The sequence below is a fragment of the Arachis stenosperma genome, chromosome 1, assembly GCF_014773155.1.
Source record: "Arachis stenosperma cultivar V10309 chromosome 1, arast.V10309.gnm1.PFL2, whole genome shotgun sequence".
Classification (NCBI taxonomy): Eukaryota; Viridiplantae; Streptophyta; class Magnoliopsida; order Fabales; family Fabaceae; genus Arachis; species Arachis stenosperma.
The window spans coordinates 74052183-74078817 of NC_080377.1; the positions used below are offsets into that span (position 1 = coordinate 74052183).

Sequence of the window (26635 nt, forward strand, 5' to 3'; positions counted from 1 at the left end):
CACCCTCTACCTCCACTTTGGCTCCTCCCTCGCCTAGCTCCTCTGCAATAACTCCAACCACTGCATTCCCTGCAACTCCTCTCTCTGTGCCACCTTCAACTCCGCCGCCACTGATGTGGTTTGTTTCGCGGCTGACATGGACGACATGGTCCAATTCGCAGGCGCCATCCATGATATCGCCATTTCGCGGACGCAAGGGCTGAAATGTAGGCTGATTCCAATTCGCATGCAGTAGTTCTGAGTTGGGCATGCGGATTTTGGTCAAGCTTTTGAGAGATGCGTATTTAGGGAATTATTATATTTTTCATGCGCATTTAAATAAAAAAGCCATGACTACCTCGTCCAAATATACCGGAAGGATTCTTTAAGTTTGACCGTGAAGTGTATATAGAGAAAGTTTAGGAGTCTAATACATTTTTTGTTAAAATTTGGTCCGTATTTAACTAACAAAAGAAAAGTGAATAATTCTACACCATTAGATATAATTTTATACTATTAAAAATATTAACGATGACTAATTAATGGGTACAAATCACGAAACCTGCTAGCCCCTGACACTCTTTGTGTATATATGTAAAAATGTATTTGCTTCGGTACGATAATAAATTCATACATATCAATACGTTTAAAATATAAGCAAATAATAACATGCCATGTGAAATTTATTTTTTACATTAACATCTATTTTTTTAAAATAATATATATCAGATCATTACTTTTATTAAAATATCTTTATAATTTAATAAAAATAAAAAATATTTTTGTATTTAATTTTTTAAAAGACTTAAATATCCCTTTTTTATATTAAACAAATTATCTTTTTAAATTAATCAAATTATTTAATCTTACAATATCAAAATTTAAATAAATTAAAAAACAAAAACACATTTAATTATTTATCTATATTAAAAAAATTATTTCAATCTTATTGAGATTTTCTATGAATCCTAATCAATCATTCATAACAAAAAAAAAAAAAACAAATTCAAAAAATACTAAAAAAAATATATCTTTATTCTTTGTTTTGCTGGTTTCTCACCCAACTTTGGTATCTCTTCTCTATCGCCGTTAGTATCTCCTCTCTTCTCTCCAGTTATCGCCGTTAGTAAGAAGACGAGTGAGCTTCCTCTACGGCGCCCTGCCAAGGTCACCGCAGCATTCGTAGCGCGCCTCACCCAGCCGAGGCGAACGTCGTCACGTCAGAAAGCGTCGTCGTCTTCCTCGTTCCAGAGAGTGTCGTCGTCTCCCTCGTTTTTAATCACCGTCGTCAGCCTCTCCCTTCCGGTAAGTCTCTCTCTCTGATTTTTGTGATTTTAATTATTATAGCATTGTTGTGATTTCTTTAATTAATGTGGTTTGATTTCTGTGGTTTTATATTAGTCGTTGTTAATTTTGTCAATTCTTGCTTGTTTTAATTGAAGCCATAGTGTTTGCTTTAATTTTGGGGTTAGAAAATAATTTACTACTATGATACGGAGAAGCTGAAACATGATATTTTCAATTCTTCACAGCCTTGGTCTGATGATAATTTGATATTCCTCATCCCAGCCTTGGGAGTAGCTTAATTTGCTCATCCAGGTGAATCTTGCCTCTGCTCTGTCTTTCCTAGGCGTTTCATCCATGTAAGTGTTTTATGTGGCTTTTATAAGGACTTAGTTTGATGACAACGTTCAATGTGTTTTGTTTCTCTCTAAGGAATAATGAGAATAGATCTTTCCTATACTGTCTTGCTATAGGATTAGTTAGTTTGATGACAACGTTCAATGTCTTGGCTCTTTTATTTTTCATATCCATTAAAATGATGTTGGATTAAGCTTTAGTTGATTTTTAAGTGCAAATTGTTGAGACCTTTCCGTAGAGATTAGACTGACAATGCTGCCACTATTCCAAATCAATGTGGCAATTTTGAATTAATTTTTAATGTATCAAAATTCAGTAACAACTTCGTAAGCGATCATGGAAAGTCATCAACAATTGGTTCAACTAAAACCGATACCAACTGAAAAAGAAAGGGGAAAAAGATTTACTTGGCCTCCATAAATGTCAAAAAGAATAAGCTATTTTTAATCTTTATTTTATTTTAGTAACTATTACTTTCATAAATTTTTTGACTTGTTTTAAAGAATCTAACTATAGAAGTTGACAGGTCTAAGAAAGTGTGACAAGATTGAAGTGGGAAGCCAAGCCTTGGTAGGTGTAACTCAGTTTACTCAGCCAAGGTTGTAAGACTATTGTGCTCAGTTTTAGAATTGACTACTGAGACACCCATTTCCACAATCATTCATTCCTAATTTACTATGGCTTACGCATAATTAGTTTAAATTCTTAAGCAAATAAATAATTTCATAGTATCTTTTCCCTTTCCCTGTGCATGCTTAGTTGTATAATTTATATTACATATTGTTAATATTGACAAAATGAAAAACTTAAGCATCAATTTGACAAAATGACAGCACAAGATATAGTTAAACAGATTGGTACCTCTGAAAAGTCTTTTTTCATGAACTAATTTATAGGTTAAATGACAGTAGATCCGTTAAGTTGGTACCAATAATTTATGGCAATAAAATTATGCAATCCTAATCCTGACTGCATTTTGAACTGTTTGATTGAATTTTCTACATTTTTTTATGGTATAGGATCTTGAATCATAGACTTTTTTGTACCTTTGCTAGTTCAATTTCTAATCATATTCTTTTGTGATGTTGACATAATAGGCTATTTATTATGGTCGTTCATGGATGTGTCCGAATTATTGAGTAGAGGTGAAAATATATGAGTGGCTTTTGTGCTAGCTATGATTTAAGTTATGACCTAGTTGAGGAATTTGTTTTCTTTTCATATTTCTTAGTTAGGAAACTTAATACCTATAAGACTGATATAGAAACTATTGTTTGACATGATGGAAATAAGATTGCAGGACGAATAGATAGACTGAGAAAAAAATGCGAAAAATTTTTGAAGCACTTGTCCCGGAATCTGTATACGGTAATGCCTGTAATTTGGTTGAATATTGCTGCTTTAGATTCTTGTCATGAGATTGTGCTGATATTCATTCTTCCCTTAAGGTTAGTCTCTGTTTTTTTTTTTTTCATTGTAGTTTTATTTATTATTATTTTGTTTGCAGCTACTATATTGCAGGCACTAAAGGTATATACTATACCCGTGAACCATATTCCAATGTTGATGCTGTGCATGTGACTCGTTTCATAGGGCTTGCTTTTGTTGGAAATAAAGATATGCAGGTTTGGCCATTTACTTATTCTTTCATCATTTGTCCTTCATTTTGATTAGTAGTTCCTCCATGATTTTTCATTTGGTCATATTTGTGATAACTTTCTTGGTTAGAAAATGTCTTATTCTTTTGAGGAATGCCCCTAACCAGCTATGCACAATTAGACTCATTTAATGCACTTGGTTCTTCTTTGGTGTTTATGTTGAATCTAAAATGTTCAGGGCTTGGTGTAAAGAACATACCCGTTCCTTTCTGCTTTTCGATCGTGGCTTTAAAGCTGGAGTTGAGTATGACCAATTGAGCTTTCTAAGCAAATGATGGGATCAACTTAAAAATGATTTTTTAAAAAATGCATAAATGCTGCCAATCAGATTTCAGTTACATATCTAATAGAAGAATGATACCAGATATAAATTTCTTACAACATAATGTTCTTTTGGCTTCAGCATTTGGAATTGTCTTTACAAGGTTTTTTTTTTTGGGTTGAACATACGGTTTTGAATTTTGAGTTTGAGCAGGGCTGCTAACTAATAAGCCTGAGTAAAAGTGTTTCTTAGGGTATGGTGCTATGATTTGGATGACAATGGATTATACTTCTTTTGGACGATAATAAGATCCTTTTTTTTTTGTATTTGAGATGAGAGGTCATTGAATCTAAATATAATCTTCCAATAAAGTGAGGAATAAACAAGTGATAAGCTTAGACTTAACTTTCATATCAAATATAAAATCTTTGTCTAGGCCTTTAGCTTCAGCTTGATATTTAACCACACTTTCATATTCAGTTGTATTATATATGGCCTTGTTTATTTTATCATAAAAACCAGCGAGAACATTTCTTACCACTTAATATTAGTTTTGTATTGACTTGATGAAGTGCATTTGTTGATGAACTTCAAAGGCTAAATGTTAGTTTTGGGATGAGTATTTATGTCACACACACTGGCAGTGATTTGGAGCCATATTACTTGCAAGCATTTGCTTATGCTTATTTCTTCTTTTCAGTCTTTACCTCCATCAAGAGGCGTCATTTTGAGCAAGTACAAGTGGCTGTTCCGATCATTCTTAATGTGTTGAAGGCTGTGGCTTTGGATTCAGATGACGCAGATGATGCAGAACTTGAGAGTGTATTCCACAGAGCTGTTGGGATTGCAAATTGTATATCTGAAGTTTGCAATAAGTTGGTCTGTTAATTTGAAAGATTTGTCCATCTTATTTGATAGGAAAATTCTAGCTACTGATTCCAATATTTGCCAGCAGTTTTTTATTTTTATAAGTTTTATTTTTTTTATTATTATTATTTTTTTGCAACAGGACGGTGTTTCAAATGAGAAGCTCCGAGCTCTTCTTGGACTATATGTCCTCCAATGCCTGGTACTTGTCTTTGTACTGCACTTATTTGCATCTGTTTTCCCAACCACATTTTTTGGTAGATTTGTTGCTTTGACATAGTTTTAGCTTCTATAATGTGATTTGATATGTTATTACCTATGTGCATCCTGTTTAGGCACTTCTTTCGGCCAGCATAAGCTATAAAGATTCCACCTGTCATTTGATGGTGTTGGAATTGTCACAAATATCTTCATATTGTGGTTTAACATATATGAGTTTTTTAACTGCTTTCGATGTTGAGACTCTGGCTGGCTTTGTTTTTGGAGGTAGTAACTCTTGGGTTACCTTTTCTCAATTCTAAATTCATTCAGGTTTGTCTTAGAAACTATTGCTGTAATTGAACCCTACTTTCTTTATCAATTTCCTTTTGCTAACCCATCAAATTCTGATTCTTGTAGTGGTATGGGGGCTTGTCTCAGAGGAGGTTGCTCATGCCACTAAAGAGCTATTACGAGTACACACTTAAAAGTGGAGCATTTATTTATACCAAATTCATTCTATAGGTGATAAGAGTTAGTGTTCTGATGTGAAGTTATCTAAGAGGTAGAGTGCTATGTACAAGATACAAAAGAAGTTGGTTGCTTGATAAACATTTCACGATAATAAATAGTTATGTTGTCCAACTAATTTGTGTTCGTGCTCTTTTCATTTATTAGATGAAGCTTAATTTTCATTCTATCATTTCTATTCTTTGAACCACTTCTGTGTTGTAAGCTAGGCAAGTCCTCATATTTGGATTAATGCTGAAAGTTACTAGCAATATATCGGTATAAATAAATTACTATTCATCGTATAAAATATAAACAACAATGGAAGCTGATATAACAGAGGTTTATTAGGAAAGTGTAGTTAAATAAATTCAGTGCTGCTATTGTCTTGTAGAATTAATTGTTGGTGAATGCAACTGAACAAACAAAAGCAGTTTTTGAATATGTAATAAAAACCAAAAAGTTGAAACTAACTCATAAGGAAAGCTATATGTATTAACGAAGTAAATATTAAAAAGAGTCATCTGATCTTTCTGTTTAGTTACTACTGATGTTGAAGAACAAAAATGCGACTAATTATATTAGAGAAAGGTCAAGCCCAAACAAATTTTCATTATTGATTTACACGAACCATTAAACTATTTATTCCTTCTTTTATTAATTACTATATTGTATCCTTTTTTACTGGAATTATATTATAGCTTTGACTGAAGAACAAAGCTTCAGATAGATATTTATTACCAGGAAGTTGAACAGCTTTGTAAATTGCTGATGGCTTATTCCAAAATTACTATAAAGTATAAACTAAACACGTGTGGTGTTTATTAAGCAAGCTTAAATAATAAAAGATTTATATTATTTATGTTCATTTTTTTTTTTGTATATTGAATAAGTTCACTTTTCTTTCACATGCCCACCATATCTAATAATAAAAAGGAGCAAATTGAATCTGTGAATAAAAAAAAATGAACAAAACAATCATTTCTCACAATGTAAAAACCTTAACAATATATTCTATGGAAACACAATACATAATAGTGCATTTAGCTTTGCTATACTCAAAGATCCATCACTGAAGCAAGTGCTTAAAGAGCAAGCTACAAAGATAATCTTCAATGCTCACAATGGTACTCTTCTTGTATACAATTATATATTCAACTATGTAATGTTATCTAATGTTAATGCGCAATTTCAATAAAATTGTGACTTGCATTTATCTTATTATGTGGCTACAGACATTAAGCAGCATCTGCTCTTATCTCTACATCTTGCGAACTATGTCCACAGCAATATACTATGCTAGGAGCTTCAATTACAGCTTGTGAGTATCTAGATGAGGTGAGTTTGCATTCAATCAATGTCATTTGAAGAAAATATTTTATTCTTATTTGGCATTAGAACCAATATGTTGGTGGTGGTTATTATAGGATTCATTGACCTGATGTAAGATATGGTTATGTGACGGAAGCGAACGAGTCAACCATCGATACAAGCTTTCTAAGCACTGAAACTCCGGTGAGCGTGCTGGAGAGAAGCATCAAGTGGCGGAGAATCTAATAAGCCTCCGCTGCCGACACATGTTCCCGATTTCTCAAGTTGTGAAGGAGCAAAGAAGCTGAGAGAAAATCCATCATTTGTGATCCATATCAGTGTTTCAACTCAGACCAAACTCAAGCCAGCAGAGAGGATGACGAGAGTTTGGACAATGGACTGGATAGATCCATACTTTATTGGTTTCTGTTGCATAGAATCAAAATTCAGAAATCATTAAAATAATTACCATATGGAGAGTAACTAGAGAAAAACCTGTAATGCAGTAGCAGTGTAGCACCATTGCAATGAAAGAGAACAAGACACTGGTATAAAGGGTAAAATTGAATTTGATTAGAAGTTTACCAAGTTGTCAAAGAACTTGACATCTTTTCTTGTATTACTTATATCTGTTAAACAGGTTAATTTAGAGATAATCAAGTAAAGTAAACACCTTACTTAAGATGCAGATCTATTAAACTTTTATTTGCACAACACTTGGCATCATCAATAACTTGATACCAAAAGAAGGAATTTCATTGCCGCTAAGTAATCCCAGCTAAGTTTCAATTTAACAACATGATTCATTTTTATCCTAGTTGATGCACAAAGATGGCACGTGTAAGTAGTTGACACAAAGATAAATTTGAACAGAACACGTTTGTGCAGAAGATGATGATGAGTTTCAACTGTCAACAATAGCTTGATAGAAAATATTAGCCGATAATCGGTTATTGTCCCAACCGAAAGGTCTCAACAATTTGCACTTAAAATTCAACTAAAACTTAATCCAAAATCATTTTAATGGATATGAAAAATAAAAGAGCCAAGACATTGAACGTTGTCATCAAACTAACTAATCCTATAGCAAGACAGTAGGAAAGATCTATTCTCATTATTCCTTGGAGAGAAACAAAACACATTGAACGTTGTCATCAAACTAAGTCCTTATAAAAGCCACATAAAACACTTACATGGATAAAACGCCTAGGAAAGACAGAGCAGAGGCAAGATCCACCTGCATGAGCAAATTAAGCTCTTCCCAAGGCTGGGATGAGGAATATCAAATTATCATCAGACCAAGGCTGTGAAGAATTGAAAATATCATTGTTTCAACTTCTCCATATCATAGTAGTAAATTATTTTCTAACCCCAAACATAAAGCAAACACTATGGCTTCAATTAAAACAAGCAAGAATTGACAAAATTAACAACAACTAATATAAAACCACAGAAATCAAACCAAATTACATTAATTACAGAAATCACAACAATGCTATAATAATTAAAATCACAGAAATCAGAGAGAGAGACTTACCGGGAGAGGCTGACGACGGTGATGAAGAACGAGGGAGACGACGACGCTCTCTGGAACGAGGAAGACGGCGATGCTCTCTGATGTGAATGATTGATTAAGGTTCATAGAAAATCTCAATAAGATTAAAATAATTTTTTTTAGTATGAATAAATAATTAAATGTGTTTTTATTTTTTAAATTATTTAAATTTTAATATTATTAGATTAAACAATTTAATTAATTTAAAAAGATAATTTGTCTAACATAAAAAAAGATATTTAAGTTTTTTAAAAAATTAAATACAAAATTATTTTTTATTTTTATTAAATTATAAAAATATTTTAGTAAAAATAATGATCTTTTATTTATATATATATATATATTTTAAAATAAATTAGATGGTGATATAAAAAATAAATTCTACATAACATATTATTATTTTTTCATATTTTAAACGTATTGGTACTCATAAATTTATTTGGTATCAAAACAAATCCCATGTAAAAAATATTCTGAATGCTTAAGTTAATAACAATATATAAATTGGGTTTATTTGTGAGAAAAAAAAGATTAAATTTTCTTAGCTTTTGCCTTGTTTTGCGAGTTTTCACTTATTCTGTAAAGAGATAAGAGACTATTCTAATGTTACAGAAACATACATTATCCAAGCATAAATGATAAATTCGATTAAATTAGAATTAATACACTTCTGTAATACGCTTTTTCATTTAAGACAAGTTATAACTCAAATAGTTCTTTAATTATATTGTTAGTTTGTTACTATGCCTGATAGATATTTCAACTAATACCAACTCACTCTGCCTTTTTTTTTATATTCTAAAAATAGTAGTCTTTAACATTTTTCTTTTAAATTTACTACCTGTTCAATATTTCTCTGTACAATTATATCCATTATATGGACTAATCTGCTATGATATTTAGATTGGAAGGCAAGGTTGCAATTGTTACCGGAGGAGCAAGTGGAATAGGAGCAGAAGCAGCGAGATTATTTGTGGAAAATGGTGCACTTGTAGTTATAGCAGATGTTAACGATGAATTGGGGCTTCAAGTTGCAAGTACCATTGGCGTAGACAAGGTGAGTTACCATCACTCCGACGTTAGAGACGAGAAATAAGTTGAAGAAACCATTGCTTTCGCTATCAAGAAATATGGAAGCCTAGATATCATGTTCAGTAACGCTGGAATTGCGGCTCTCTTTGTAACGTACTTGATTTGGATTTGAATGACTTTGATAACACAGTGGCTGTAAATATTTGTGGAGCAGAGGCGTGTATTAAACACGCGGCACGTGTCATGGTGGAATGAATTGAAAGATAGCTGACTCCATAATTTGCACTGCTATTACAGCTTCTGTGGTTGCACTATGTGGCGATTCAGCTCCTTATGGTTATAACACATCCAAACATGGTCTTTTGGGTCTAGTGCGTTCGTCGTGTGGTGAGCTTGGAGCTTATGGGATTAGGATCAATTCGATTTCACCTTATGTTATGGCCACACCTTTGGCATGTGAAGCTCTTGGTACGAAAGCAAGCGAAGTTGAAAGTGCTGGTGTTGCTGGTGCCAATTTGCAGGGGATTGTGTTGAAGCCAATTCATGTTGCACAAACGGCTTTGTTTCTTGCTTCTAATGAATCTGCTTGTATAAGTGGACACAATTTGGTCGTTGACGGAGGTTTGTTAACCGTTAATAGCTCTCTTTCAAAAAGTAAATGAAATATTGGTAATATATATACCAATTAATTTATATATAAAAAATGTTATTTATATATCAAAATAAGCCATTACAATCGGTCATTATATATTTATATATTATGTTTAATAATTAAATTAGTCCTTGAAAAATGGTCATTCTCCAAATTAATCCTTAAAAAATTTTATCAATTAAATTAGTATTTTAAAGATTACAAATTAATCATTTTTGTCCTTTCGCCACTCAATTAATAATTTTCGTCAACATAATATAAAACATTAATTTGTAGCATACATAACACCTAGTTTAATCGGATGTTGAACAAATATGTTTATAAAAATCTATCAATTTAGTTTATTTTTTCAATTATATAAACATTAATCCTAATATAACCTAACAACACTAAATAGATAAATTTTTATAAATATATTTGTTCAGCGTCTAATTAGATATACTAGATGTCATGTATGATGTGAGTTACTCGTTTCATATCACCAATCCTTTACGAACACCATTAATTGAGTGACTAAAGGACGAATTTGAAGAACGAACCATCTTTTAAAAACTAATTTGACTATTAACCCTCATATATTATTTAACTTATTTTTAATATTTATTTTATAGGGATAACTAATTTTAGTGATTGATTTTAATATATATATATATATATATATATATTTGTATATATAATGTGATTAATTTGCACTACAAGAAAAATGTTGAGTACTGTCAGATTTATCATCGGATTTAGAGTCGCAGATTAGCGGCGGATTTATCGTTGGATTTACTGGCGGTGACGATGTCAAATTCGTAAAGTAAGTAATTACTGGCAATATGTTTCCGACAATAAATTTGCCGGTAATATTTAGAGAGAAACAAAAATAAATTGGCGTGTCCGTTACCGTCGGAAAAATCCGATTGTAAACCTCGTTAGTGAAACGCTGTTTTTGGTGACTTCCAATAGTTTACCGTCGAAAAAATTTGCAATAAATCTGACGGTAAATAGGGTAAATTCAAATCGCCAACTCTCTCTCTCTCTCTCTCTCTCTCTCTCTCTCTCTCTCTCTCTAAACCACCATTTTTTCCTCTCTCCCCAATACCACCATTTGCCGCTGTCAATACCACCACTGTCACAGCCCCCTCTCCGTCGCCATCAACCCACCCACCGTCGAGACCCCTCCCTTCTTCTTCTCCTCCCTCTTTTCTCTTTGCCACTTTACCGTTTACCTTCTCCCTCCTCAGAACTACCGTGCTGCACCACAAAGCCACCACCGCCGCTACCCAGCTTTGCCTTTCTCCCTCGTCCCTCGTCGTTCGTGTCTCCGTGGTTGTGCTGCCTGCATGCTGTCGTGCGTCGTCCACTTTTTGGAATTGATTCTGCCTCTGCAACAACAGGTAACTATTTTAATTTTTTTTCCAGTTATTCTAATATTTTATATGTTATATTAGTTTTAAGTAGTTGATTTATTGATGTTATTACTGTTAATTTTATTGTTGATTGGTATATGATGCTAATTAGAATAAGGTAGTAGTTGAAAAATTAAATTGGTGGTTGAAAAATTAAATTGGTTTATGAATTTATTTATGAATATGAATATGCAGTAATTTTGTTAATTATGAATATGCTGAAATTTTATTGATTGTTAAATTAGTTTTATATGAATTCATAATATAAAAAAAATTGACATTAATGTAATTATCCAATGATTTTTCTTATTTTGAAAATGTGACATTTTAGGAAGAAATATTACTTTGAGTATATGTGATTTGTACATTATTGAGCTTCTTGTTGATTGTTTTCTTATTTTTAACTCACAAATATTTTAAAATTATCATAGGCACACTAATTGAGTTGAATTTGAACTTTGAAAAGTGTTTCGATTATTGAACTGAATTGTTGAATATTGTTGCTGAAGTTGTTTGAAATTGTCTGAATTATGTTGATTCACTATGTTACAGTTGATTTTGCTCTTTGTAGATATGACGATGGGGAGAGACGTTGCGGATCAGGCTACTGGTCGTGGTCATAGTCGTGGTCATGGTAGAGGGAGGTTTCTTTCGTTACTCCTGAAAATTATGGATCCTCTCTCTCTACTCCGACTACCCCGTTGACGTCACAGGTTGCGGGTTTAGCGGACCAGCCATTCATCATGGTCGCTAACCAAACTACGTCCCTCCGTCTACGACGATGACGCCGCCTCCAACCGCTGCCACGGCGACGCCGCCTCTAGCGACGGAAGCCCTAGCCTTGGAGTTCTCTCACGGTATTGAGGCAGTTGATGCCTCTCACCACCTCCGTCCCATCGTACGGCTGACGATTTGGCCTGATGGCGACATAGAGTAAGTATCACTTTAAGTCTTTTATATTTTTTTATTATTGAATTGGTGAAAATGTCTAGTTATTGATTCTAGTTTAGTAGATTTAGGACTGTAGGTTTGAATGGCTAAAAGTGTTTCATGTTTTCTGATTATTGAAATGTTAAAAGTGTTTGATTATTTATAAATTCAACATTTGATAATTTATTTTAAATGATAGGTTTCAATTATTTATAAATTGACCATTATTTGTGTGAAAAATAAAAATTAAAATTGACAATTTATTTCACAATTGTTTTTTAAAAAATCGTCATTACTGTCGGATTTACCGCGAAAAAAATCCGACAATAATAGTGTGGAAAACAACATATTGTGGCGCTAACATTACCATCAGAAAAATCTGCCGGTATCCAAATGATTTTTTGATCAGGTAATCCGTCAAAAAATCCGATTGTAATTACTGTCGGACGAAAAAATTCCGATAATAAACATTTACTGACGAGGTTTATACCGTTTGATTTCTTTCGACGAAAAATTCGACAGTTCTCAACATTTTTCTTGTAGTGTTATATGTTTATTGATCGTTTTGCTTCGTCACCTCCGAACCTTGCAAGCTAAGTTACGTTTAATCAGTATACAGCCAAATTAAAACACTGTACAAAATAGGGATGGCAATAGAATTTCATGGAGGCAGAGATTCCTTTCCCACTTATGTCCTTGTTTAGTAAAACACCTCTTGTTTTTGCCATATTCTCGGTACGAGTCTTTGTTTATTTTCTCTCATGGGAGAGACAAATACCCGCAAGCACCCATAGATGTTAAGGTTTAAATTTTTTTTGAAAAAATTAACACAATAATAATAAAGTCTAACACGCTTTAACTAAATGTATCAAATTAAAATACAATACAAACACAAATTTACATAATTAACATGCACACAAAATTTTCAACATACACATTAATACAATAAAAAATAGTACCAACAAGAAAAGAGAAAAGGCGAAGATGAAGCTTCACGAGGAGAAGAGAGGCTATTATGATGTGCAAACTAGTATTATAATAGGAGAAAATAGTTATTACGATAGAAAATAAAATTGTCAATCAAACGATGAGAGATTATTTCAATTCAACGATATAGAAGAGAATAAAAAAGCCATAGTGTAAATTTTTAGGTATTATTTACAATAAATATTACTATTGCAGCATAAATTGAATAAAAAAGTATCTAACACTCTCTAGGAAAAATCTTTACACACGTTTATTCATAGTATACACACATTGCAGAAAAGTAGGCAAAGCTTAGTGTGGGAGTGGTGCAATGGAGACAATGCTGGAAAGAGGAGGCTCTATTCCACGCATCTAATGCTTTTGAAAAATCGAGTAGAAGTAAGTTGTTGAAAGGAGGAGAAGAGCGACGTCAGAAATAACGAATGTAGTTCAATAGATGAAATTTGAAATGTAAATAATATTTTATTAGAGGCTATGGGCGTAATATTACTTAATAAATAGTAAGGTAGGATTATTAACATGGTGGGTTTCCATATATACAGATAAGAAGGGAAGAGGTTCAACAACAGTTATAGAATGTGACTTTTGTATAATTTCAAAGAGTATTATAGTAGTAAAGATAAAATAGAAAGAAAGAATTAAACACCAAATTTTCATATCCCTTTAATTTATTAGGTATTAAATTAGGTATTAGATGAAATAAAATGTTACTATTTGCAGCATAAATTTAAAAAGAAAATAATCAATATTCAGTATTATAGTAAGAGAAAATGGTTAATATTATAAAAATTATTAAAGTGACCAATCATACAATAAAACTATATATTTAACTATGATAAAAAGAATAAAAAATTAAAATCTAAATTTATTAATTATTAAATAAAAAATATTACTGTTCACGACATAAATTACATAAAAAAAATAAATATACCAATGATAACAAGATAGAATTATTAACAAGGTAGGAGTTCAATAACTACTATATAAAACGTGATTCTTGTAACTTCAGGAAGTATAAGCAGGATAATTTCAGATTATAATGGTAAAGATAAAATGAATAGAAAAAATTACACTAAATTTTTATATTTGTTTATATATTGTTATAAATAAATATTATTAAAAAATATTTTACTAAAAATTATTAAAAGTATAAGATTTTTATACTTTTAATATATTAAACATATAAATAATTTAAAAATATCTATTATTATATTATTAAAATGTGTGCTAAGATAGTTAAACCCTAAACTTTTATTTTCTTATATATTAGATTTGTATGGAATAAGATTCTCGGACGACATAAATTATTTTTAATATGAAAATGAAGATGGTATTTTGGTTGAATATTGATATTTAAAGTGTATTACAGTATTGTGGAAATTATTCAACACACATCCTATGTGTTTCAACACGTTCTTCATATATTGGCCAATATGTTACCACGTGTCCAATACGCCCCTCACGTGTTGGTTAGGATGCTGCCACGTGTCCAGCACACCTCCACGTCTCCCACGTATTGACTTCTCACTTATAAAATCCACTCATTTGTAATTATACCAAATAATCCTATTTCAAAAAAAAAAAAAAAATACTAATATCTTTTTCATATAAAAAAAATCAGCCTCGGACGAATCCACCCTTTAGCATCAAGTCCGTTACCAACCCTTGAGAGTTAACAAACACGTGCTGTGAAACATACCAATTACCAAACGCAGATTAATGTCAAAGAGAATATACACGACACCAGCCCGAAGTCCCTAACAACAAATCATACACCCTTGTTTGTGAAAAAAATATACATAAAGACTCAATTCCGTTGTGCATCAAATAATTCAGGGGCAACCCAGAACTCTTAAATGAAGTTTAAATTGATAAATTAGTTTTTGATTTATTGAATTAGAAAATACAGTAGAAAAAAAAATCCAATTTCCTTTGATTATATAAATTTAATTTTCATACAAATTTTTACATAATTATTCAATCTAATTATTTATATATTAAAATTAATCACTAAATAAATTATTTATATAAAATATATATTAAAATTATATAAATATAATAATTAATTTTGTTTTACATATATCATTTTGGAATTTAATTATATTTATGTTCTTGCCTAGAGCCTAGGCCGAGGTGTAGGTCAGCAGTGGATTCAAGGATAATTGCACGACTCTTCTTGCTGAGGAACGTGCCACCGGTGCAAGCCTCGTCCGAGCAGTGAGGAGCACCTGCAAAAAGGACTCCGATGCTTAAGTTAGTTTCGGTGCAGGAAAGGTATTTGAATAATGCTTATTGTGAGTAGTGAGCTCTGAATGCTCAGAGGCTATGTGTGTAGTGCTATTTAAAATGAAAAGGTATGCTAGTTGTTCCGAGATTCTTGGTCTCGTATCCGAGCTTAGTCGCGGATTCTTATCATGAAACTAAAGGGCATGATCTTTGACCTAGTATCTTGCATTCTGTTTGTTAGACGTGGTCTTTCTGAGGTATAACGACGGGCCGGTTTTGTGGGTACGGATTATAACCCCCAAGCTTGACTTGCTTTGGTCGGTAGCAAGTTAAGGTTAGCTTTGACCGTTGTTATACCTTGTCTGACCCATGTCCGAGCCCCCAAGCTTAACTTGTTGCCGAATTTTGAGTTTAGGACGGTTTAGAAGGCGGAAAAAATGAGGGGCAAAAAATAGAACATTAGAAAAAATAAAATGAAAGGAGCGAAAGGTTGCATTTATTATCACATGGATGCTGGAAAGACGCTTAGAAATAAGTGTTAGTGGGTCCTGGTTTCGAGGTAATGATGTGTTGGTCATGTCAACAGTTTATCAATCAGACGGTTGGGATTGGTTGTGAAGTAGATCGTGTGATAGTGTTTATTGCGTTAGTAGACTTTGTGGTGTGTGGAAGGTTTTTCACTTTTACTTCTTCAAGGGAGGATGGCTTCAAGAGGTTAGTGTTCTTCGTTTTCACCTTTTCTGTTTTGTTATTGCTCCTTCTATGATGATGAAGCCAGAGGATAAAGTTGTCGAGGTCAAGGATGACCTTTACGAATGGGTCCATGCTGACATTAAGTGTCGCGCATCTCTTTTTCAAAACCCCAAGATGCTAGCTTCACTTAACGTTCGTGACTGGGTTCGTAAAGGTTCTCATTGTGGTGTTGAGTTAATTGCATGTAATGGGGAGGAGAGGGTCTGTGAGAGGAGGGGAGATTGGGCGTATTTTTATGCTTACACATGCCTATTTTCTAAGTTGAATATGAAACTTCCATATTCACGAAGTTTGAGTGTTTGGTTCTTACTCAGTTGAACTACGCCTCCTCCCAACTTCATCCCAACTCTTGGGCTTTCCTTCACGGTTTTGAAATTTTGTTGGCTTTTTTGGTCATACGCCTTCTCTTAATATGTTTTTCTCGCTTTTTCAATCAAAAGGAGTGCGTAAGGGTCTTTGGATTAACCCGAGCAGCTATCCAGGGTGTTCCTTATTTGCTTTGTTTAAGTCTTCTTTTAAAAGTTTTAAAGAGATGTTTGTAAACATTCGTTTTTTTGAGACTGAGTATCCCTTCTTCCTTGATGAGGAATTGTGTGAGAGGTTTCCCTTCTATTGGTGTCCTGAATCGATGCGGGTTCTTGACACCTTGGGGAGGTCTGAGGAGGATGATTTTATTCTTGAGTATCTTATCGAATGTTTTTCTTCTGCTAAGCTGTTGTCCACTGCTGAGCTTTTTCAGCATGAGAATGACTCCAATGGGTTAGCCGAGTATATTGGTGAGATGTTTTTGTAGGGTTTTTTGTTGTTTTGGCTGTTTACTGTTTGTACTTACAATGGTTTGTTTTACGTTTTCGTTCAGATGGGAAGGTTCCGAGTTTGTCCTCGGAGAAGATGTGAACTTTCTTAGAGAAAAAATGGGAGGGAAAGTGAGGAGCTTTAGTTAGCAATGTCTTGAAAGAAACGGCTGCTGAAGGTGCCCAGTCTAGCGCGGTTCCTCAGGGTGAGAAGAGGAAAAGTCCTGAACCTGAGGATTCGCTCGAGGTTCTTTCCGGGTTTGATTTCACCAGTGGTGGTCGGGTGAGCGGTACCTTGAAGAACCAAATGTGCTTGCATGGTTTTGTCAATAGTGGATGTTCGGATTCAGTTTGGAGCGATCGTTTCCCTTATGCCGCACTTTCGGAGAGGGTTGCTCAAAGCTCTTCTGCTTTTCACCTTTTGAACAGTGCTGGGAAGGAAACATTTGGCCAATATGTTCAGGTATCTATTTTGCCTCTTTGCTTTAGAATCTGTCTTACAAATTGTTGGTGATCGTCATAGGTTGTAGCTACCAGGCTCCTATGTTGGTCGGGGCCTGGAGTTATCTGGTGCTCAAGAGAAGAAGGAAGCTGAGAAGATCAAAGATCTTGAAAAATTGCTAAATGAGAGGGATGGTGTTATTATGGATCTGACAAAACGAATAAAGGACTTGGAAGGTGAGATAGGGACTTCTCAGGATCAAGTCCGCACTCTTCAGCAGCAGTCAAAAGAATCTGATGCTGAAAAAGGGAGTTTGACTGCTCGGATATAGAAGCTTGAGGATGGTAGCTTAGAGATGTTTGCTGCTGGGAGCAGTTAGTCAAGTTTTGATCTTTGCTCTCGACTTTGATGTCGGTCAGTTTGATGTTACAAAGATAGTTGTGGATGGGAAGCTGGTGGACGATGAGCTTGGAGGGGAAGTCCAAGATGAAAATGTGGATGTTAATGATAAGTAAATGTTTGTTTATTGTTGGTCATTGTAGACTTTTGTTAGAGCTTTGTATTGCTCATTTCGTATTTTGGTATGAAGTATGGCTAAGACTCTGTATGCAATATGCCTTTCTATTTAATATTAATGCATGCTTGTTTTGCTAAGTAGTATATTCGAATGATGTTTAGTAGACTTGTTCAATTGACTTTGAAGTGGTTGGCCTCGTTAAAACCTCCCCGAGTAAAACCCTTGCCATGAAAAAAAACCTCGGTGGTAGAAAAAAGAGTACCTTCCAATCTTCAATAGATTACAAGTGTTCAAATATGATACAATCGTAATGAAGTAATATTCCAAGTATTTGGTAGATCAACTCCGTCCATGGTTTGTAACGAATATGCACCTCGGTCGTGGACTTGCATGACTTGGAAAGGGCCCTCCTAATTGGCAACGAGTTTACCCTCTCCTGGTGGCTTTCGAACGTCCTCAAGGCGTCGAAGGACGACGTCTCCTCGTTGTAACGTTCGAGGTCTGATCTTCGTGTTGTATTTGCGTTGAGCCATAAGTTGAATCGCCTTATGTCTTATCCTTGATTCTTCTCATACTTCTTCCAGGGTATCTAACTCGGCTTTCCTGGTTTGGTTGTTTGTGTCTTCATCAAAATGATTCGTTCTGATTGACCCTTAGGATATTTCGACCGGAATCATGGCGTTAGATCCGAACATTAACCTGAAAGGTGTTTTCTTAATTGAACTTTGTGGGGTAGTGTTGTATCCCCAGAGGATTTGCGGGTATGAACTCTGCTCATTGTCCTTTGGCGATTATTACTTTTTTCCTTAAAGCCTGCAAAATGACCTTATTAGCTGCTTCGGCGATCCCATTGGATTGTGGGTGCTCGACTGAGGCAAAATGATGCTTTATATTTAAATTTTGTAGAAAAGAAGCTATTTTTTTATCGGTGAATTGTCTACCATTATCAGTGATAAGATCCATGGGTAGTCCATATCGACATATAATAAATTTTCAAATGAAACCTTTTACATTGTCCGACGTTATTTTGGCTAGTGGTTGAGCTTCTATCCATTTTGTGAAATAGTCAATTGCTACTAACAGAAAATTCACCTGTCCTTTAGAAATTGGGAAGGGGCCGAGTATATCCAGCCCCCATCTGCGGAATGGTCATGAGCGGATAATTTATACGCTTTTTGGCATTGTTTTTAGGTAGTTTTTAGTATGTTTTAGTTACTTTTTAGTATATTTTTATTAGTTTTTAAATAAAAATTATATTTCTGAGCTTTACTATGAGTTTGTGTATTTTTCTGTGATTTCAGGTATTTTTCTAGCTGAAATTGAGGGACCAAAACAAAAATCTGATTCAGAGGCTGAAAAAGGACTGCAGATGTTGTTGGATTCTGACCCTGCGGCACTCGAAATGGATTTTCTCGAGCTACAGAAGCCCAATTGGTAAGCTCTCAATTGCGTTGGAAAGTAGACATCTTGGGGTTTCCAGGAATATATAATAATTTATGCTTTGCCCGAGATTTGATGGCCCAAACTGGCGTCAAAACGCCAGTCAGGGACCCTTTTCTGGCGTTAAACGCCAGAACTGGCATAAAAGCTGGAGTTAAACGCCCAAACTGGCACTAGAACTGGCGTTTAACTCCAAGAGAAGCTTATGCACATCGAATCTTCAATGCTCAGCCCAATCACACACCAAGTGGGCCCGGAAGTGGATTTCTACATCATTTACTTATTTTTGTAAACCCTAGGTTACTAGTTCATTATAAATAGGACCTCTCACTATTGTATTTACATCTTGGTTATTCTGGTTCCCCCTCTGGGGCCGAGGCCAATGAACACCATTATCACTTATGTATTTTCAACGGTGAAGTTTCTACACCCCATAGATTAAGGTGTGGAGCTCTGCTGTTCTTCATGAATTAATGTAAAGTACTATTGTTCTTCTATTCAATTCAAGCTTATTCTTGTTCTAAGATATTCATTCGCACCCAAGAACATGATGAATGTGATGATTATGTGACACTCATCACCATTCTCACTTATGAACGCGTGCCTGATAACCACTTCCGTTCTATATGAAAACAAGCTTGAATGCATATCTCTTAGCCTTCTGGTTCAAGATCAGAGTCTTCGTGGTATAAGACAGAATCAATTGGCAGCATTCTTGAGATTCAAAAAGTCTAAACTTTGTCTGTGGTATTCCGAGTAGGATCTGGGATGGGATGACTGTGACGAGCTTCAATCTCGCGAGTGTTGGTCATAGTGACAGACGCAAAAGGATCAATGGATCCTATTCCAACATGAGTGAGAACCGACAGATGATTAGCCGTACGGTGACAGCGCATTTGGACCATTTTCACTGAGAGGACGGACGGTAGCCATTGACAACGGTGATTCCCAACTTACAGCTTGCCATGGAAAGGAGTATGAATGATTGGATGAAAGCAATAGGAAAGCAGAGGTTCAGAAGCAACAAGCATCTCTATATGCTTATCTGAAACTCCTACCAATGAATTACATAAGTGCTTCTATCTTATTTTCTGTTTTAATTATATTTTAATCATAAAAACCTCAAAACCATTTGAATCTGCCTGACTGAGATTTACAAGGATGACCATAGCTTGCTTCAAGCCGACAATATCCGTGGGATCGACCCTTACTCACGTAAGGTATTACTTGGACGACCCAGTGCACTTGCTGGTCAGCTGCACGGAGTTGTGTGAAAAGTGTGCGATCACGATTTTGTGTACCAAGTTTTTGGCGCCGTTGCCGGGGATTGTTCGAGTTTGGACAACTGAAGGTTCATCTTGTTGTTTAGTGATGAGCGGATAATTTGTACGCTTTTTGGCATTGTTTTTAGTATGTTTTTAGTATGATCTAGTTAGTTTTTAGTATATTTTTATTAGTTTTTAGTTAAAAATTCACTTTTCTGGACTTTACTATGAGTTTGTGTGTTTTTCTGTGATTTCAGGTATTTTTTGGCTGAAATTGAGGGCCCTGAGCAAAAATCTGATTCAGAGACTGAAAAGGACTGCAGATGCTGTTGGATTCTGACCTCCCTGCACTCGAAGTGGATTTTCTGGAGCTACAGAAGCCCAATTGGCGCGCTCTCAACGGCATTGGAAAGTAGATATCCTGGGCTTTCCAGCAATGTATAATAGTTCATACTTTGCCCGAGATTTGATGGCCCAAACCGGCGTTGCAAATCAGCCTCAGAATTTCCAGCGTTTAACGCTGGAACTGGCATAAAACTTGGAGTTAAACGCCCAAACTGGCATAAAAGCTGGCGTTTAACTCCAGAAAAGGTCTCTACACGAAAATGCTTCATTGCTCAGCCCAAGCACACACTAAGTGGACCCAGAAGTGGATTTTTACGTCATTTACTCATTTCTGTACACCCTAGGTTACTAGTTTACTATTAATAGGATCTTTTGACATTGTATCGGTACCTCATGACACTTTACACGTTTCTTTGTGTACCTTCCACGGCATGAGTCTCTAAACCCCATGGTTGGGGGTGAGGAGCTCTGCTGTGTCTTGATGGATTAATGCAATTACTACTGTTTTTCATTCAATCATGCTTGCTTCCATTCTAAGATATCACTTGCTCTTAACCCGGATGAATGTGATGATCCGTGACACTCATCATCATTCTCAACTATGAACGTGTGCCTGACAACCACCTCCGTTCTATCTTAGATTAAGTAGATATCTCTTGGATTCTCTAATCAAAATCTTCGTGGTATAAGTTAGAACTGATGGCGGCATTCAAGAGAATCCGGAAGGTCTAAACCTTGTCTGTGGTATTCTGAGTAGGATTCAATGATTGAATGACTGTGACGAACTTCAAACCCCTGAGGGCGGGGCGTTAGTGACAGACGCAAAAGAATCATTGGATTCTATTCCGGCCTGATTGAGAACCGACAGATGGATAGCCGTGCCGTGACAGGGTGCGTTGAACATTTCCACTGAGAGGATGGGAGGTAGCCACTGACAACGGTGAAACCCTACATACAGCTTGCCATGGAAGGAGCTTTGCGTGTTTGATGAAGAAGACAGTAGGAAAGCAGAGATTCAGAAGATGGAGCATCTCCAAAACCTCAACCTATTCTCCATTACTGCATAACAAGTACTTATTTCATGTTCTTTTGCTTTTCACAATCAATCCTGATAATTTCTGATATCCTGACTAAGATTTACAAGATAACCATAGCTTGCTTCAAGCCAACAATCTCCGTGGGATCGACCCTTACTCACGTAAGGTATTACTTGGACGACCCAGTACACTTGCTGGTTAGTTGTGCGGGGTTGCAAAAGTGTGATTGCAAATTCGTGCACCAAGTTTTTGGCGCCGTTGCCGGGGATTGTTCGAGTTTGGACAACTGACGGCTTATCTTGTTGCTTAGATTAGGACTGTTTTGTTTTTATTGGTTTTGAGTCTTTTAGTTGAGTCTAGTTTCGTATTTTAAGTTTGGTGTCAATTGCATGCTTTTGCTTTTCTTTTAATTTTCGATTTTGCATGTCCGTAGTCCCTTTTTGATCCGTAAAAGTTCTATGTTTGGTGTCCTCTTTGTGTTTTTCTCTTAAAAATTTTCGAAAAATTGTGTTTGATTTTCTAAAAATTTTAAGTTTGGTGTCATTTTGTTGTTTTTCTCTTTCCTCTTTTCAAAAATCAAATCTTTTTCATAAAAATTTTTCAATCATATCTTTCTAATTGCTAATCTCAAAATCTTTTTAATTAACTACTTGATTCAGTTTTCAATTTGCTTTGATCTTATTTTCAAATTTTTTTATTTTATTTTATTTTCCTTGTGTTTTTATTTTATTTTTCGGTTAATTCAAAAAAAAAAAACAAAATTTATCTATTGGCAATCCATATCATTTCCCTTTATCCATTATGGACCTAAGTGGGATTGATCAGTCCAGAAGGACTCTGGGGTCATATGCTAACCCTATTACAGCTGCATATGGGAGTAGCATCTGCACGCCTCCCATCAAAGCAAGCAGCTTTGAGCTAAATCCTCAACTCATTATCATAGTGCAGCAAAATTGCCAGTATTCCGGTCTTCCCCAGGAAGAGCCTACTGAGTTTCTGGCACAGTTCTTACAAATTGCTGACACAGTACATGATAAAGAGGTGGATCAGGATGTCTACAGACTATTACTGTTTCCATTTGCTGTAAAAGATCAAGCTAAAAGGTGGTTGAATAACCAACCTACAGCAAGCATAAAGACATGGAAACAGTTATCAGACAAATTCCTGAATCATTTTTACCCTCCAAAGAGGATGACACAGCTAAGGCTGGACATCCAAGGATTTAAACAAGAGGATAATGAATCCCTTTATAATGCCTGGGAGAGGTATAGAGGTATGCTAAGAAAATGCCCCTCTGAAATGTTTTCAGAGTGGGTACAGTTAGACATTTTCTACTATGGGCTTACAGAAAAAGTTCAGATGTCTTTAGACCACTCAGCTGGTGGATCTATACACATGAGGAAGACAATTGAAGAGGCTCAAGAGCTTATAGACACTGTTGCTAGAAACCAATATTTGTACTCTAGCAATGAATTCTCCCCAGAAGAGGAAGTCATGACAGTAGTCACTGACCCTAATCCCCAAGAACAGATGATTGAGCTTAATCAACAATTGCTCCTGATGACAGAATAGTTAGCAGAATTTAAAGAGATGCTCTATGAAACTAAAGTTGCTAACAAGAACATAGAACTGCAGTTGAATCAAGCAAAACAGCAAATATCTAAACAGATAACAGAGGAATGTCAAGCAGTTCAATTGAGGAGTGGGAAGACACTGGATAACACCACTCAAAAGAGCAAAAAGTCAAATAAGGGACAATTGACAGAGGATAACCAAACCACTGTTCAAAATCCCTCTGAGGACAGTAAGAGCCCAGAGAGGAATGCTAGTGGCGTTCAAACGCCAGAAAGGGAGGGAAAGCTGGCGTTAAACGCCCATTCCCTGCCCAGTTCTGGCGTTCAAACACCAGAAAAGGGGGAAAAGTTGGCGTTAAACGCCCATTTTCCACCCAATCCTGGCGTTCAGACGCCAAAGGGAGATCAGACACCTGAGAGTGCTGACAGTAATCCCTCTAACAAGGCTTCTTCAACCACTTCTGTAAGGAATAAACCTGCAGCATCTAAGGTTGAAGACTATAAAGCCAAGATGCCTTATCCTCAAAAACTCCGCCAAGCGGAACAGGATAAGCAATTTGCCCGCTTTGCAGACTATCTAAGGACTCTTGAAATAAAGATTCCGTTTGCAGAGGCACTTGAGCAAATACCTTCTTATGCTAAGTTCATGGAAGAGATCTTAAGTCATAAGAAGGATTGGAGAGAAACTGAAAAAGTATTTCTCACTGAAGAATGCAGTGCAGTCATTCTGAAAAGCTTACCAGAAAAGCTTCAAGATCCAGGAAGCTTTATGATACCATGCACATTAGAAGGCGCTTGCACCAAGACAGCCCTATGTGATCTTGGAGCAAGCATTAATCTAATACCTGCATCCACTATCAGAAAGCTTGGGTTGACTGGAGAAGTCAAACCAACCCGAATATGCCTCCAACTTGCTGATGGATCCATTAAACATCCATCAGGCATAATAGAGGATATGATTGTCAAGGTTGGACCATTTGCCTTTCCAACTGACTTTGTGGTGCTGGAAATGGAGGAGCACAAGAGTGCAACTCTCATTCTAGGAAGACCTTTCCTAGCAACTGGACGAACTCTCATTGATGTACAAAAAGGGGGAAATAACCCTGAGAGTCAATGAGGATGAGTTCAAGTTGAATGTTGTCAAAGCTATGCAGCACCCAGACACATCAAATGACTGCATGAGCACTGATATTATTGACTCTTTGGTGGAGGAGGTCAATATGACTAAAAGTCTTGAATCAGAGCTAGATGACATCTTTAAAGATGTTCAGCCTGATCTGGAGGAACTAAAGGAAATAAAAGAAATTTTGAAAATTCCTTAGGAAGAAGATAAGCCTCCTAAACCAAAGCTCAAGCCACTACCACCATCCCTGAAATATGCATTTCTGGGAGAAGGTGACACTTTTCCAGTGATCATAAGCTCTGCTCTAAATCCACAGGAAGAGGAAGCACTAATTCAAGTGCTAAGGACACACAAGACAGCTCTTGGGTGGTCCATAAGTGATCTTAAGGGCATTAGCCCAGCAAGATGCATGCACAAGATCCTATTGGAGGATGATGCTAAGCCAGTGGTTCAACCACAAAGGCGGCTAAATCCAGCCATGAAGGAGGTGGTGCAGAAAGAGGTCACTAAGTTACTAGAGGCTGGGATTATTTATCCTATTTCTGATAGCCCCTGGGTGAGCCCTGTCCACGTTGTCCCTAAGAAGGGAGGCATGACAGTGGTTCATAATGAAAAGAATGAACTAGTTCCTACAAGAACAGTTACAGGGTGGCGCATGTGTATTGACTACAGAAGGCTCAATACAGTCACCAGAAAGGATTATTTTCCTTTACCATTCATAGACCAGATGCTAGAGAGATTAGCAGGTCATGAATACTACTGCTTTTTGGACGGCTACTCAGGTTACAACCAAATTGCAGTAGATCCTCAGGACCAAGAGAAAACAGCATTTACATGTCCTTCTGGAGTATTTGCCTACAGAAGGATGCCTTTTGGTCTGTGCAATGCACCTGCAACCTTTCAGAGGTGCATGCTCTCTATCTTCTCAGATATGGTAGAGAAATTTTTGGAAGTCTTCATGGATGACTTTTCAGTATTTGGAGACTCATTCAGCTCCTGCCTTAACCATCTAGCACTTGTTCTGAAAAGATGCCAAGAGACCAACCTAGTTTTAAACTGGGAAAAATGTCACTTTATGGTGACTGAAGGAATTGTCCTTGGGCATAAAATTTCAAACAAAGGAATAGAGGTGGATCAAGCTAAAGTTGAAGTAATTGAAAAATTACCACCACCTACCAATGTTAAGGCAATCAGAAGCTTTCTGGGGCATGCAGGATTCTACAGAAGGTTTATAATGGATTTTTCAAAAATTGCCAAACCTCTGAGTAATCTGCTAGCTGCTGACACTCCATTTATTTTTGATAATGAGTGTCTACAGGCGTTTGAAACTCTGAAAGCTAAGCTGGTCACAGCACTAGTCATCTCTGCACCAGACTGGACATTACCATTTGAACTAATGTGTGATGCCAGCGACCATGCCATTGGTGCAGTACTGGGACTAAGGCATGGTAAGCTTCTGCACATCATTTATTATGGCAGCCGTATTCTAAATGATGCACAGAAGAACTACACAACCACAGAAAAGGAGTTACTTGCAGTGGTTTATGCCATTGACAAGTTCAGATCTTATTTAGTAGGATCAAAAGTGATTGTGTACACTGACCATGCTGCTCTTAAATATCTACTCACAAAGCAGGATTCAAAACTCAGGCTCATAAGATGGGTGTTGCTTCTGCAAGAGTTTGATATAGAAATAAGAGACAGAAAAGGGACAGAGAATCAAGTGGCTGATCACCTGTCCCGGATAGAACCAGTAGAAGGAGCATCCCTCCCTCCTACTGAGATCTCTGAAACCTTTCCGGATGAGCAATTGTTTGCTATTCAGGAAGCTCCGTGGCTTGCAGACAGTGCAAACTATAAGACTCAAGGTTCTCCTTCTGTAACCATGGAGAGGAAGCATGAAGAGCTTCTCTCAAATTAGAGTCAAACAGAGCCCCCACAGTCAAACTCTAAGTTTGGTGTTGGGAGGCCACCACCAACTTCTAAGTTTGGTGTTGAACCCCCACATTCAAACTCTAAGTTTGGTGTTGGGAGGTTCCAACATTGCTCTGAACATCTATGAGGCTCCATGAGAGCCCACTGTCAAGCTACTGACATTAAAGAAGCGCTTGTTGGGAGGCAACCCAATGTTATATTTATTATT

General features: G+C 35.9%; 1 long non-coding RNA gene and 1 pseudogene across 3 annotated transcripts; both read left to right on the forward strand.

Moving 5' to 3' along the window:
- Window positions 1-1043: 1043 nt before the first annotated feature.
- Window positions 1044-5244, forward strand: LOC130942486 (uncharacterized). Of its 3 annotated transcripts, none has more exons than XR_009071208.1 (8): window positions 1044-1284; window positions 1512-2765; window positions 2914-2988; window positions 3128-3245; window positions 4241-4419; window positions 4550-4609; window positions 4743-4938; window positions 5026-5244. It is a non-coding gene; the product is annotated as an uncharacterized LOC130942486 (long non-coding RNA). The 3 variants fall into 3 exon arrangements; XR_009071157.1 differs by having other exon boundaries at window positions 1512-1622; window positions 2147-2988; XR_009071106.1 differs by having other exon boundaries at window positions 1512-2988.
- A 3629-nt stretch (window positions 5245-8873) lies between these two features.
- Window positions 8874-11764, forward strand: LOC130981122 (short-chain dehydrogenase reductase 3b-like; annotated as a pseudogene).
- The last annotated feature ends 14871 nt before the right edge of the window (window positions 11765-26635 follow it).